The sequence below is a fragment of the Saccostrea echinata genome, unplaced genomic scaffold (assembly GCF_033153115.1).
Source record: "Saccostrea echinata isolate AGI-Se365-2 ecotype Australia unplaced genomic scaffold, CSIRO_AGI_Sech_v1 ptg000024l, whole genome shotgun sequence".
Lineage (NCBI taxonomy): Eukaryota > Metazoa > Mollusca > Bivalvia > Ostreida > Ostreidae > Saccostrea > Saccostrea echinata.
Window position 1 is genome coordinate 1,727,501 of NW_026889773.1, and position 14,824 is coordinate 1,742,324.

The window sequence follows — 14,824 nt, forward strand, 5'->3', positions numbered from 1 at the left end:
GGTGGTGTGTCCTGTAGATGTGCATTAAGGTTTCGGAATTTTTATTTTCACCCTGGGGTCAAATGGGGGTCAATTTATTTTTTTAATATTTAACATGTTTAAATACCCTGGTTCCCAGAACTTCCCTTATATTTTATGCATGAGCCTTAAACCATGATCATTTGGAAGATGATTGGTTTTGTCCTGTGGATGTGTAAAATGGTTTCAAAATTTGCATTTCCATGTGGATGGCAAATAGGGGCAGAAAAAGAATGGCCCCTCCCTAACCCATATGGTCATGATTTGTACAAACTTGAATCTACACTTCTTGAGAATGTTTCCATATTAATCATCCTCTTGTTGTTCTTGAAAAGAAGAATTTTGAAGATTTTTTCCATTTTATTCCCTTTATAAAACTTTGATCCCTTATTAAGGCTTGACCCTAAACCTCAGAGGTCATGATTTGAAAACTAGAAATATGTCCATAGGACATGAATGTCCCGCCGAATGTATATTACATTAGTGCTACCTCGGTATATTGCCCTCCTTTATATTGCCACCCTCGCTTACTGCCAGGAATTCTGGAAGAACGGATTTCCCCCTGTGTTAATACATTGTTACATTGTCACCCCCGCTTATTGCCATCTGCCACTTGTTTTGGGAAACAAAAGGTCAAATTATGTAAGGAAAACCCTTGCTAACAATGCCAATTATCTAGCGCGTGTCGGTAATTTGGCCACCACACTCGTGCTTTGACAGTGGTTGCGGTGAAGCGTGACTGCCTGGACAAGGAATTCAGCTAAATTAAAAATAATCGTTGTATTAAACTCAAAATTAGCAATGTCTTTGGCGTGTGTTTTTAAGATAGAAGATAGAAGAATTATTTCATCACAGAAATGAAACGTCAGGCGAGAGAAAGCGTACAAATTTAAATTACGAAAAAAAAAAGATTGATCAACATTCCATCTATTCGATCATAAATGGCCAATTATTGCTTATAATGGATAATGCACAAAACCAAAATAAATGCAAAAATTCATTTGTGTCCCTTAGATTAAGAAGCCAATCTATCGATCAAAAAGGAAACCCTATGACTACAATAATTCTGCATGTGAAAATATTAAGGATTCCGTTAGCCCTGAAATTTTCTTTAATTGTCGGGCATGGTTTGATTGATAAATATCAAAACAGAATCGGAAGAGTACACAGGTACTAGCAAACATGAAAATACATGTTTAATATAACGGGTTGACGTATTCTTACATGTGACTTACCATTCGTCAGTCATGATGCTTTACCAACCAAACTTTTTAACTGATTCAGAAATTCTTGAGACGGTGAAATAATCTACTTTCAATTCAGATGAAATTAATGATAATTCTCAAAAACGTTTTTTATACCAAGAGGCTATAATGGCCACAGACATTTTTGGCATCAATTCTTAGAGCATGACGAAAGGAAATTGATGCATTCAATATTCTGATATTTTATTTCTTTTTAGTCAAATTATTGTAAAAAAAAAAATAAATAAACAAGAGGCCCATGGGCCACATCTCTCACCTGAGTAACTTTGGCCATACTGTTCTTTACCAAATTTCCCCCTTGTAATACCTATTGTGGCCCCGCCCTACCCCTGGGGGTCATGATTTGAACAATTTAGAATCTACACTACCCCAGAATGCTTCCAAATAAGTTTCAGCTTTTCTGGTCCAGTGGTTCTTGAGAAGAAAATTTTTAAAGATTTTTGAATTTTTAACTACCTGATGATGCTTCCATGTCAATATAACAAATGGCTTTGTTGTACTTGAGAAGAATTTTTAAAAAAACTTGCATATATTCCTTTTTAAAAATTTGATCCCCCATTGTGGCTCCTCCCTATCCCAGGGGTCATCATTTGAACAATTGCAAACTTGAATCTACACTACCTGAGGATGCTTCCATATCAATATGTCTAAACATAGCATTTCTGTTCTTGAGAAGAAATATTTTTTCTATATGTTCTTAATATGTAAAACTATCGATCCCCCATTATGGCCCCACCCTACCCCCGGAGGTCATCATTAGAACAAAATTGAATTTACACTACCTGAGGATGCTTCCATATCAAAATGATTAAACATGATTTTCAGTTCTTGAGAAGAAGATATTTTCCTATATGTTCCTATGTAAAATTTTCGATCCCCCATTGTGGCCCATCCCTATCCCCAGGGGTCATCAATTTAACATACTTGGATCTACACTACCTGAGGATGCTTCCATATCAAAATGACTAATCATGGCTTTGCAGTTCTTCAGAAGATATCTTCCTATATATTTCTATTTCAGACTTTGATCCTCCATTGTGGCCCCAACCTACCCCAGGGGGTCATGATTTGAACAAACTTGAATCTATACTACCTGAGGATACTTCCAAATAAGTATGATCAATCAGGGCTTTGCTGTTCCTGAGAAAAAGATTTTTAAAGATTTTTCCTATATATTTCTATTTCAGACTTTGATCCTCCATTGTGGCCCCGCCCTACCCCTGGGGGTCATGATTTAAATAAATTTGAATATACACTACTTGAGGATGCTTCCATATAATATGACTTGTCATGGCTTTGCTGTTCTTGAGAAGAAGATTTTTCCTATATATTTCTATGTAAAACTTTGATCCTCCATTGTGGCCCTGCCCTACCCCTGGGGGTCATGATTTGAACAACCTTGAATCTACACTACCTGAGGATGCTTCCATATAAATATGACTCATCATGGCTTTGCTGTTCTTGAGAAGAAGATTTTTAAAGGTTTTTCCTATATATTTCTATGTAAAACTTTGATCCTCCATTGTGGCCCCGCCCTACCCCCAGGGGTCATGATTTGAACAAATTTGAATCTACACTATCTGAGGATGCTTCCACATGAGTTTTGTCTTCCCTGGCTTTGTGGTTCTTGAGAAGACGATTTTTAAAGATGCTATTAATTTTTCACTAATTCTTTATTATCTCCCCTTGAAAGAGGGTGTGGCCCTTCATTTGAACAAACTTGAATCCCCTTCACCCAAGGATACTTTGTGGCAAGTTTGGTTGAAATTGGCCCGGTGGTTCTTGAGAAGAAGTCAAAAATGTGCAAAGTTTACAGACGGAATGACAGACAGACAGACAGATGGACTACAGACAAAATGTGATCAGAAAAGCTCACTTGAGCCTTCGGCTCAGGTGAGCTAAAAAGTTGGATTCCCTATTGTGTTCTGCGCTACCCCCAGGGGTCATGATTTCAACAATGGATGCTTCTACTTAAGATTCAGTTTTTCTGGCCCAGTGGTTCTTGAGAAGAAGATTTTAAAAGAGTTTTCCTATATATTTCAATGTAAAACTTGGATTCCCTATTGTGGCTCCACCCTACCCCAGGGATCATGATTTGAACAATTAAAATCTACACTACCCCAGGATGCTTCCACATAAGTTTCAGTTTTTCTGGCCCTGTGGTTCTTCAGAAGAAGATTTTTAAATATTTTTTTTATATATTTCAATGTAAAACTTGGATTCCCTATTGTGGCCCCACCCTACCCCTGGGGGTCATGATTTGAACAATTTAAAATCTACATTACCCAAGGATGCTTCCACTTAAGATTCAGTTTTTCTGGCCCAGTGGTTCTTGAGAAGAAGATTTTATAAGATTTTTCCTATATATTTCAATGTAAAACTTGGATTCCCTATTGTGGCTCCTCCCTACACCCGGGGGTCATGATATGAACAATTTAAAATCTACACTACCCCAGGATGCTTCCACATAAGTTTCAGTTTTTCTGGCCCAGTGGTTCTTGAGAAGAAGATTTTTAAAGATTTTCCTATATATTTCTACGTAAAACTTGGATTCCCTATTGTGGCCCCGCCCTACCCCCAGGGGTCATGATTTGAACAATTTACATTCTACACTACCCCAGGATGCTTCCACTTAAGTTTCAGCTTTTCTGGCCCAGTGGTTCTTGCGAAGAAGATTTTTAAAGATTTTTCTTACATATTTCAATGTAAAACTTGGATTCCCTATTGTGGCCCCGCCCTACCCCCGGGGGTCATGATTTGAACAATTTAGAATCTACACTACCCCAGGATGCTTCCACATAAGTTTCAGCTTTTCTGGTACAGTGGTTCCTGAGAAGAAGATTTTTTAATGACCCCACCCTATTTTTGTCTTTTCTTGATTATCTCCCCTTGTAAGGGGACATGGCCCTTTATTTTAACAATTTACACTCCCCTTCACCCAAGGATACTTTGTTCCAAGTTTGGTTAAAATAGGCCCAGTGATTCTTGAGAAGAAGTTGAAAATGTGACAAGTTTACAGATGGACAGGCAGACGGACGGACGGATGGATGGACAACGGACAATGGGTGATCAGAAAAGCTCACTTGAGCTTTCAGCTCAGGTGAGCTAATAAAAAAATAATAATAGTGACTTTTTTTCAACTGCCCTTATACACATGTGACATGAATAGATTGTAACTGAAATAAATTACGTAATCTATTTATTTTGTTTTGATAACCCACTAAATTGTAATTTATAGCAGAATTCATTATATTGCCACCCTCGCTTTAATGCCAAAATCTGTCTTGGACAAAAGTTAGCAATATACCGAGGTATCACTGTACTAATGCAACATGAAAATTTGTATGAGTGTATGAAGTTTGATGAGAATATCTTGAACAGTTTATTTAAAATTGAAACTAAATCTAAAAGAAAATGGATATAGATCATACTAAATTATCACCAAATTATGTATAAGTGCATGCTTACATAAAAATATCTTAAATTATCTCTTAAAAACTAAGCAAAATACAAATTAAAGAGAAGGTAGGTCAAGGTCACATGAAAGTGCAAGGTGAAAGGTTTTTGATGCAGTTGAATAGCTCTCACTAATACATATCAGCATATTAGGTTTAATAAAATATCTTGAAGGATTTATTTAAAACTAAGCTGAACACTTATTTAAGAAAAGAGAGGTCAAGGTAAAAGGAAAGGCTGAGGTCAAAATGTTGATGCAGATGAAAAGCTTACATCAGTATGTATTTACTATTAGCATATGAAGTTTGATAAAAATATCATAAATGATTTATTTAAAATGTAGATAAAGACTTATTTAAACAAGAGGCCCATGGGCCACAACGCTCACCTGAGTAACTTTGGCCATGCTGTTCTTTACCAGATTTCCCCCCTTGTAATACCTATTGTGGCCCCGCCCTACCCCAAGGGATCATGATTTGAACAATTGAGAATCTATTCTACCCCAGGATGCTTCCACATAAGTTTCAGCTATTCTGACCTAGTGGTTCTTGAGAAGAAGTTTTTTTAAAGATTTTTCCTATATATTTCAATGTAAAACTTACATATTACAATGTAAAACTTGGATTCCCTATTAAGGCCATGCCCTACCCCCGGGGGTCACGATTTGAACAATTTAGAATCTACGCTACCCCAGGAAGCTTCCACATAAGATTCAGCTTTTCTGACCTAGTGGTTCTTGAGAAGAAGTTTTTTTTAAAGATTTTTCCTATATATTTCAATGTAAAACTTAGATTCCCTATTGTGGCCCTGCCGTACCCCCGGGGGTCATGTTTTGAACAATTTAGAATCTACACTACCCCAGGATGCTTCCACTTAATTTTCAGCTTTTCTGGCCCAGTGGTTCTTGAGAAGAAAATTTTTAAAGATTTTTCCTAAGTATTTCAATGTAAAACTTGGGATTCCCTATTGTGGCCCCGCCCTACCCCCGAGGGTCATGTTTTTAACAATTTAAAATCTACACTATCCCAGGATGCTTCCACATAAGTTTCAGCTTTTTTGGCCCAGTGGTTCTTGAGAAGAAATTTTTTTAATGACCTCACCCTATTTTTGTCTTATCTTGATTATCTCCCCTTGTAAGGGGACTTGGCCCTTTATTTTAACAATTCAAACTCCCCTTCACCCAAGGATACTTTGTACCAAGTTTGGTTAAAATTGGCCCAGTGGTTCTTGAGAAGAAGTTGAAAATGTGACAAGTTTATAGACAGACGGACGGACAGCTAGACGGACGGACGGACGACGGACAACGGGTGATCAGAAAAGCTCACTTGAGTTTTCAGCTCAGGTGAGCTAAAAAGTGAGGTCAAGGTCAAAGGAAAAGTCAAGGTCAAAAAAGCTGATGCAATTGATGGCTCTCAGCAGTATGTATCAGCATATGAAGTTTGATAAATATATCTTGAATTGTTTATTCAAAACTGATCTAGACACTAATTTAAGAAAAGTGAAGTCAAGGTCAAAGAAAAGGTCAAGGTTAAAAAATGTTGATGCAGTTGCATAGCTCTCATCATATTATATTATATTATTAAATGAAGTTTGATAAAAATATCTTGGATAGTTTCTTTGAAACTGAGCTTTGAACTGAGCTAAAAGCAAACCGCGACAGACGGACAGACGGAAGGACAGACAGAAGGATGGAAGGACGGAAGACGGACATGACAAACACTATATGCCTCGGCCATATTCATGACGGGGCATAAAAAACTTGAATCTACACTATATGAGGAATTGTTTCCATATCAAAATGACCAACAAGCAAGTTCAAAGAACTGTGGTCCCCTGCTTTCCGTGTCTTATGGATGGGACGCCATTATTTATATATTGTTTCAAAAATGCACCTCCTATCATATGTCATTCAAAAGTAATCACCAAAGTTAAAAAAATTTTGAAAATTAGGTAAAACATCAAGATCAAGGTATAAAAAATCATAGCATGCTCGGAAACATCTTGAGTAAAAATATACTAACTATATCTTATTTCATTGAAAAAAAAGAGGCCCATGGGCCACATCACTCACCTGAGCACATTGGCTAGGCAAAAGCACAAATCAGTTCAGTATTGAAAAGATTACGGGGGGGGGGGGGGGGGGGGGGGGGGGCTTGAATTTTAAACTACCTGATGATGCTTCCATGTCAATAGGGTGAATTCACCATGCATCGGACACTATCGCACTTCAACAAGTTCTACCGATATCGCTACCGACCGAATATTATCAAAATGGAACTTAAAATGTAGTATGTAGTTAAAATATAAATTTTTGACACAACCGCGCCCTATTAATTGAGAAAATTTTATTAAAAACCGATTCTTTCGAAATAAGTCAGAATTCACCATGGATCGGACAATATTCACCATGCATCGGACATACGATATTTAAACCAGAAAAATATCATACCTTGATCTCGGTGCTTTAAAATTAGTGATATCGAAACATTTTTATTTTTTATTTCAAAATTAACCTTCTAATTAGATTTGAATGGCTATTTCGATCCACAAATGTGAAGAGATTTTAGTTGCATCACATCGCCTTAGAAAGGCTTTACAATACTAGTAATATGGCAACTCGCGCCTCTGTCTCGTGGGTTATCATCATCTAGTTTAAAGAAATAAATTGAGTCCACTTCTAGTGGTCATATATCGATTATTTGTATTTTCACTGAACATTTAGAGTTTCTATTTTCTATTTCCGTAAAAAACAGCTGTCATTTGGGTTTTATATGAAAATTGAAGTGATTACCCATGCATCGGAAAGTGTCCAATGCATGGTTAATTTGTGTCCGATGTACGGTGAAATAAACATACTAGTTAAAAACAACTCTAAAAAATATTATACAAACATTGGAGTAAAGTTTTTGAAAAATTTCTGTAAAATTATCAATCATTGATAAATTTTACCTAGGTCCGACCCGTTCCGTTGACTCTATTTAAAAGAACGACAACTCTAAATATTGCAAAATCGTAAAATTCTGGTTACTCCCCTTTGATGATGCAAAATATGACGTAATTTCAAGGCCATTCTTGTGATATCTTTATCACAACATGAAAACAAAAATCGGCATCATTAAAAAGTTTAAATCTTCACCTTTAAGACAGAAACAAGTAAAAACACGGGGAGACTCGGGTTCATTGAAAGTTTATTGCTTAAAGTTGTCCGAAGCAAGGTATGTGTCCGATGCATGGTTAACTCACCCTATAACAAATGGCTTTGTTGTACTTGAGAAGATTTTTAAAAAAATTTCCCATATATTCCTTTGTAAAAATCTGATCCCCCATTGCGGCTCCTCCCTATCCCAGGGGTCATCATTCGAACAAACTTGAATCTACACTACCTGAGGATGCCCCCATATCAATATGACCAAACATAGCTTTTGTATTCTTGAGAAGAAATATTTTTTCTATATGTTCTTAATATGTTAAACTTTCCATCCCCCATTGGGCCCCACCCTACCCCTGGGGGTCATCATTTGAACAAAATTGAATCTACACTACCTGAGGATGCTTCCATATCAAAATGACTAATCATGGATTACAGTTCTTCAGAAGAAGATATTTTCCTTTATATTTCTATGTCAAACTTTGATCCTCCATTGTGGCCCCACCCTACCCCTGGGGGTCATGATTTGAACAAACTTGAATCTACACTACCTGAGGATGCTTCCATATAAATATGACTCATCATGGCTGTGCTGTTCTTGAGAAGAAGATTTTTAAAGATTTTTCCTCTATATTTCTATGTAAAACTTTGATCCTCCATTGTGCCCCCCCCCTACCCCCGGGGGTCATGGTTTGAACAAACTTGAATCTACACTACCTGAGGATGCTTCCACATAAATATGACTCATCTTGGCTTTGCTGTTCTTGAGAAGAAGATTTTTAAAGATTTTTCCTATTTATTTCTATGTAAAACTTTGATCCTCCATTGCAGCCCCGCCCTACCCCCGGGGGTCATGGTTTGAACAAACTTGAATCTACACTACCTGAGGATGCTTCCATATAAATATGACTCACCATGGCTTTGCTGTTCTTGAGAAGAAGATTTTTAAAGATTTTTCCTATTTATTTCTATGTAAAACTTTGATCCTCCATTGTGGCCCCACCCTACCCCTGGGGGTCATGATTTGAACAAACTTGAATCTACACTTCCTGAGGATGCTTCCACATGAGTTTCATTTTTCCTGGCCATATGGTTCTTGAGAAGAAGATTTTTAAATGATGCCATTATTTTTTCACTAAATCCTAATTATCTCCCCTTGAAAGAGGGCGTGGCCCTTCATTTGAACAAACTTGAATCCCCTTTACCCAAGGATGCTTTGTGGCAAGTTTGGCTGAAATTGAAATTGGCCCAGTGGTTCTTGAGAAGAAGTGGAAAATGTGAAAAGTTTACAGACAGACGGACAGACAGACAGGCGGACGCCGGACAAAATGTGATCAGAAAAGCTCACTTGAGCTTTCAGCTCAAAAAAGTTAGAGGCAAATACCCCACCAATTGTCGGTCAACCACCTTAACCCCATATTCTTTGTGTTACTTCAAAAATGACCAACTCCTACAATCCAAAAGAAACTATTTCTTATCAAAACAGTGTTAAATGGTAACTTTGATCAATTTCAAATGCAGCTACATATTTTTGTTTTGAGAATTCCCATTTTACCTCTTAATTGCTTGAATTTATACTACTATAGCTTGTTTGCAAAAAGAAAATCTAATCTATTTTTCAGGATATTTATTGTAATATACAAAAACCCCTCTTGCATCAAAGATTCCAGAAGAAGTGTCCTGGAAATTGCAGTTATCTACCCTACCCCTCCAACCATTACCTGATTCTATTGAAAATATACTGTGGAAATCTGATTTTCCTGACTTCCTTTTTCTGAGTATATTACATGTACATTCAATTTCAACATATCTGAATTATCAAATACATGCATTTGATTCCCTTGAATATTTAAAGTGATCATCCTGTCCTTACTTCGCATTTGTGAGTATATTTCAGGTGCTTTAGTTAGTAGAATCCAATAATTACATGAAAATGTATACATATTTTTGATATGTTTTTCATTACATATGCGAAAAGACCATCTGTTTGTTATAATTTAAAGAAAAATATATAATCTATATACAAGTAACGAAAAGTTTAAGTTCTATCACATTATAGAAGACAAATGAGGGGGAAAATGAAGGGGAGGGGGTATTTCTTTATGTAATCATCAATAGTGAAATGGGTCTAATTAAGCACAGCAATTCTTTGAATAAATGTGGTTCTGTGAACTGATATTTTTGCATACTGACTCATTGTTTTTTTCAAAATAATGATATTTAGTGAAATACATGTAAAAATGAGTAAGTTTATGTAATTTCAGTGATATCGCAATAATTAAGCCCCTTTAATTTTAATTAATACTAAGTAATTGCATCAAAATTTGAAAAAATAAATGTGACAGTGCCCAATATTATTTTCAAACAAATAAATTTTTCTCAGAAAAAAAATTGCCTTATTCTGTTAAGATTTGTTATGCTGATTCTTCAAACTCTTTGAAAATGTGTACTGGGAAAGGTTTACCCCCCTTGTGTGTAGGTCTTTCTACCTATATGAATAAGAGTCAAATAAAAGAAATCTGGTGAGTTCTGAAAATGGAATACATCAATGAACTTATTTAGAGAAGAATTAGACTAAATCACATATTTCTGAAAATTGGTGTTTTCTTGAAGGTGGCAGAGGATAGTTTTTTTTTAATGCCAAACATGTGCCGAGGGGGTACACATATACATGCGATCCATAAAAACATGTACATGGGTACAGTTTTCCAGGGGCTAATTAATTACACTTCATATGCCCATGGCTCACAAATTATGTCAACAAATTACATGTAATCTGTCTATTAGAGTGCACATGTACCAAAAAGGCACCTGGGGACTCCCCAAATTTTGGCTTGTTTTTTCCAAGATTTGGGCCTCAGTCGCACCCATACAACCCACCCCCAGGCCCGAGCAAGCAGGATAAAACACCCAGTAGTCTGTAAATCAATGCATGCCCTAATGAAAATTCACCAATTGATATGGGGCTATTCACCTTCCCTCTGAGATACACACCTTCTAAGGCCTACTGCTTTTCAGCTGAATTTCCTCTGTAACTGACCATGTGTCTTAGTTTCGCATTTACAACTCTGTATATAAGCGTCATAGTGACACCTACATGTTGCACATCATTTTTTTCAGCAAGCACTCTGCTACACTGCAAATGTGTCCCATAATTATTCTAATCATTTTTCTACATAAAATATCAATCAAACAGGGGATATCTCAGTTTTTTAAGAAATTTGACCAGGTCTTTAGTACGAAACTATCCCCTGCCACCATGGGTAAAATGAGATTAAACAAGAATGACCATTTTGTATTTTTAACATGTAACTATAAACAAAATAATTTTGAAAAAATAATTTAATACTTTTTATATTTTGTGGCAAAAAAAAAACGCTTGCTGTTTGTGTATATCCAGCATGCTATAAATCCCGACTGCGGGAAGCATGGCATTAAAACACAAATTCAATAAACAAAAAGACAACCAAAAAAAAAATGAAAATAAAATAATGAATCCGGAAAAAGGGAAAGCTATAAAGATGAAATCAGAGTTCAAGTCTTTCATAAATATTAGCTGGTCTGCAGAGTGAAGTTCATACATAACGAGTCTGAATACAGTATAATCCCTATTAACTGCCCTGCCCCTATAAGCGCCCCCTAGGTCTTTTTGAATTGTTGGGAAATAAGGGCCCCCTGTACAGTGATTAAAATCCTCTAGAATCATATCGAAAGTCCGCCACAATTTGAAGAAAGTGAAAATGAAACTTGGTTATTGGGTAACTTGTACGTAAAGTATTCCTGGATGTGAAAGATTTTTAGAACGACCTAATCATTATGCATTTCTGAAAGTGAAAGTTACCTAAAAAATTAGTCCTCCTTGTGTATTCTCTAATTTCTCGGTGGAAAATGAATCATATAGCATAATTTCGATAAATTATCTTAACTTAAAGGAAAGTTAGACAATCTTTTAGTGGTTCTCTGAATCTATTTTTTTTTTTCAAAAGATTTTTTGAAGTTAAAATATAAAATAAAAAATTATTAGAATACCAAAATAACCGCCCCCTTTTTGCAATTTTCTAAGCACCCGGGGCGGTTAATAGGGATTATATGGTAATGGTATAGTTTGTTTTTTTGGGGGGTGTGAAATGCACAAACACTGCATGATTATATTTAATTTTCACTACGTAATAATGAAAATATATAGCAGATACTTCAATAAGAATACAAATGAATAAATTAAAAAAAATTATTAATAACAAGTGCATATTTTTTTCAAGTTTACTTTCTTTGGACAGTCCAACTTGTCTACGATCTATCCCAATTTAAAGGACTTATCGCATGTTTCTAAATTATTTGAAATTAAAAGCGTATTACGTTCCTTATGTCCACAATTTATAAATTCTGTGTTTTTACTGTGAATAAATCGCGATAATTAACCAATTATTGACTCAAATGAAAACCCCTAAATTAAAAATCTAAGTTAATTAGATAGCGATCACGTGACCCTGTGACGTCAAAGACGACAATGGCTGATCAGCTCTTCATTAATCTTACTAAAATATACACGATACAACCTGAATTTTCTGCGTTGTGGACGACCAAATCACTTATTTTATTGATATAAAATTGAAAATTCAACCTTATATGTTAGAAATGTCAGCAAGAAAAAATCTGTTTACATTGTAAAAATAGCAGCGACGATAGCGAGGGAGACTCAGCGAAGACGAAGAAACTCGCCATAACAATGCAATTTGATTTGTCATCTTATCACATGTATTAACTCATTTGATTCACAAATTAAACATTACTTTGTTATTCTTCGTTTTGTATATAATATTAATTTATGCAAGTCTTCATATGTTTTTTAAAGGATGGCGATCTTGAAAAATAATATCCTGATCACGAAACATTGCCGTAATTAGAGCTACAGATTCTAAATGTTTTGAATAAGAAACGAAAATATTTTAAAAGCCTTATACCTTAGAACTAATTAATGTTTCTATAGTTATTGAAAAGCAAATAAGGAATTAATTTTTTCAGCATTTTTCGTAATTTAGCGGCATTTGTCATTGATAACTCCATTAATAGTTTGCATATTCTCATCTCTCTATCACCGAAGTGTCGCCTATGACGTCAGAGCCATTTTTCCAGTATTTCGCCGAAATCCGACTGAAATATGCATATTGCCATATTTGAATTTCAACTCTCAATATCTCTTAAAATATGCTTTCAACAACGTTTATTGTATTCAGTATTTCAATAAATAAGATTATAGATAATATTTTTCATAAAATTACGATTTTTGAAAGATCATGCGATAAGTCCTTTAAAATGAGATAGTCTAATGGGCTATTTCATTCTCCAGATTAGTTTCGCACTTTACATATTTTCTGTTTATATAACATTGTCTTTAAGTACTTTAATTTGCATAATTAAGGAATTGCAATTCAGTAGACCTTTTCTGATTTCTTTTTTAAATGGGCTAAAATGCCTAAATGGCAACACTTTTTTGTTTGAAAATGTGAAAAAAATGAAAACTGAAAAATAATTATAACTTCTTTATTTTTTAAACCAATTTCAATAATAAAACTGTTTTGGAAATGGTTTTAAAACCTCTTAGTTATAAGTACATGTATAAAGTGTTGCTTTTTACAGGTCCAGCAAAATCTCTTGATTTAGCTATATAGCTTGAAATAGCTATATAACCTTTATTAAGCTATTCAAAATAGCTTGATGAAGCTATTTAAATGCAGTTTTTCAGAAAAATGTTTGTTTTTTTTTTTTTGTAAGAAATAGACAAAAAGTCGCAAGTATTTGACTGTTCATATATTTACTATGGGTGATCAAAACAACAACAGACATTAAAGAAAGTTCTAACTTTGCAACATTTGAATACTTTTAAGCAAAAGTTTAATTTCCATTGTTTGAGTACCCTGTGTGCTTGAGGCATGGATAAGTATGATTGCTTCTCATTGTACAATCAATAATCTTATTGACCAAAATGGGCCCCCTTTATAATTTCATTATAGAAGTAACTGTATCAATTGCTTTATATAGCCCCAAAACGTTTAGAACTTTGAGTACAAAGTTTCATAAGGAAATGCAATTTGATGAGTGATTTTTACATGCATCATTTTCAGAAGAGTTCAAGGTTGAATATTATCACTGCACCAAAGTGCGACTTTTTGTGCATACTGAGAAAATATCCCATTTAAGAAAAGGTGTGATAAAATAGCTAAATCAAGCTATTCTGAAGAACTTAATCAAGCTATGTAGCTAAATCAAGAGATTGTGCCAGACCTGATTTAATTTAAAAATCACGTTTCATAGTTAGATCAACAAAGCTGGTCCATATTTCGCCATCAATGACCAGCTCATTCAGCTATTTATCAGAAATTTATAAAAAGTTGTGATAATTAAGCCAGGCTGTTCATTATCTGCACTTGCTTACCTTCATCCTAAGTCGACAGGTCGACAGCCAGTTCTAAATCCCAAGGCCATACTAAGTGTAGGTCTATTACGGCAGATATTATATGTATACATCAGCCAAGACGATACCAGGCATCACAGAGTCATTATTCATTAATAATATACTTGAATTCTTTCACTAGCGCTAGGAAAAAGAAACCGAACAATTCAGACGAACCTCCATTATTATAATGAACTATGAAGCACACCACATGGCGAAATCATGATCGCCATTTGTATCAAATTCAAACTCCGATCCCGATTCTTACATGCATAAATAAACGATTAATTTCATCTAAGTTACGATTGATTATTTTAAAAAAAGATACCATTAAATCATTGATCGATATAAAGAGAGAAAAAATTTTCAAAAATATGTGCGATCCGTTTTTTTTTTCTTTTTAAATTCATGTCTAGAACACAAAGTTTACTCAATAAATTATTTCAAAAGCTCAGGAGCGAACCTCGTTTTAAATATTTTTGAATA

General features: G+C 35.0%; 1 long non-coding RNA gene across 1 annotated transcript in view; it reads right to left on the minus strand.

Annotated features, from left to right (window-relative positions):
• The window catches only part of LOC133191703 (uncharacterized), a 27,199-nt gene extending 12,628 nt beyond the window's left edge, over nucleotides 1-14,571 (minus strand). Inside the window, exon 1 of the long non-coding RNA XR_009721727.1 lies at nucleotides 14,321-14,571. This is a non-coding gene — a long non-coding RNA (uncharacterized LOC133191703). The remainder of the gene's footprint in view (nucleotides 1-14,320) is intronic.
• Between the last annotated feature and the right edge of the window lie 253 nt (nucleotides 14,572-14,824).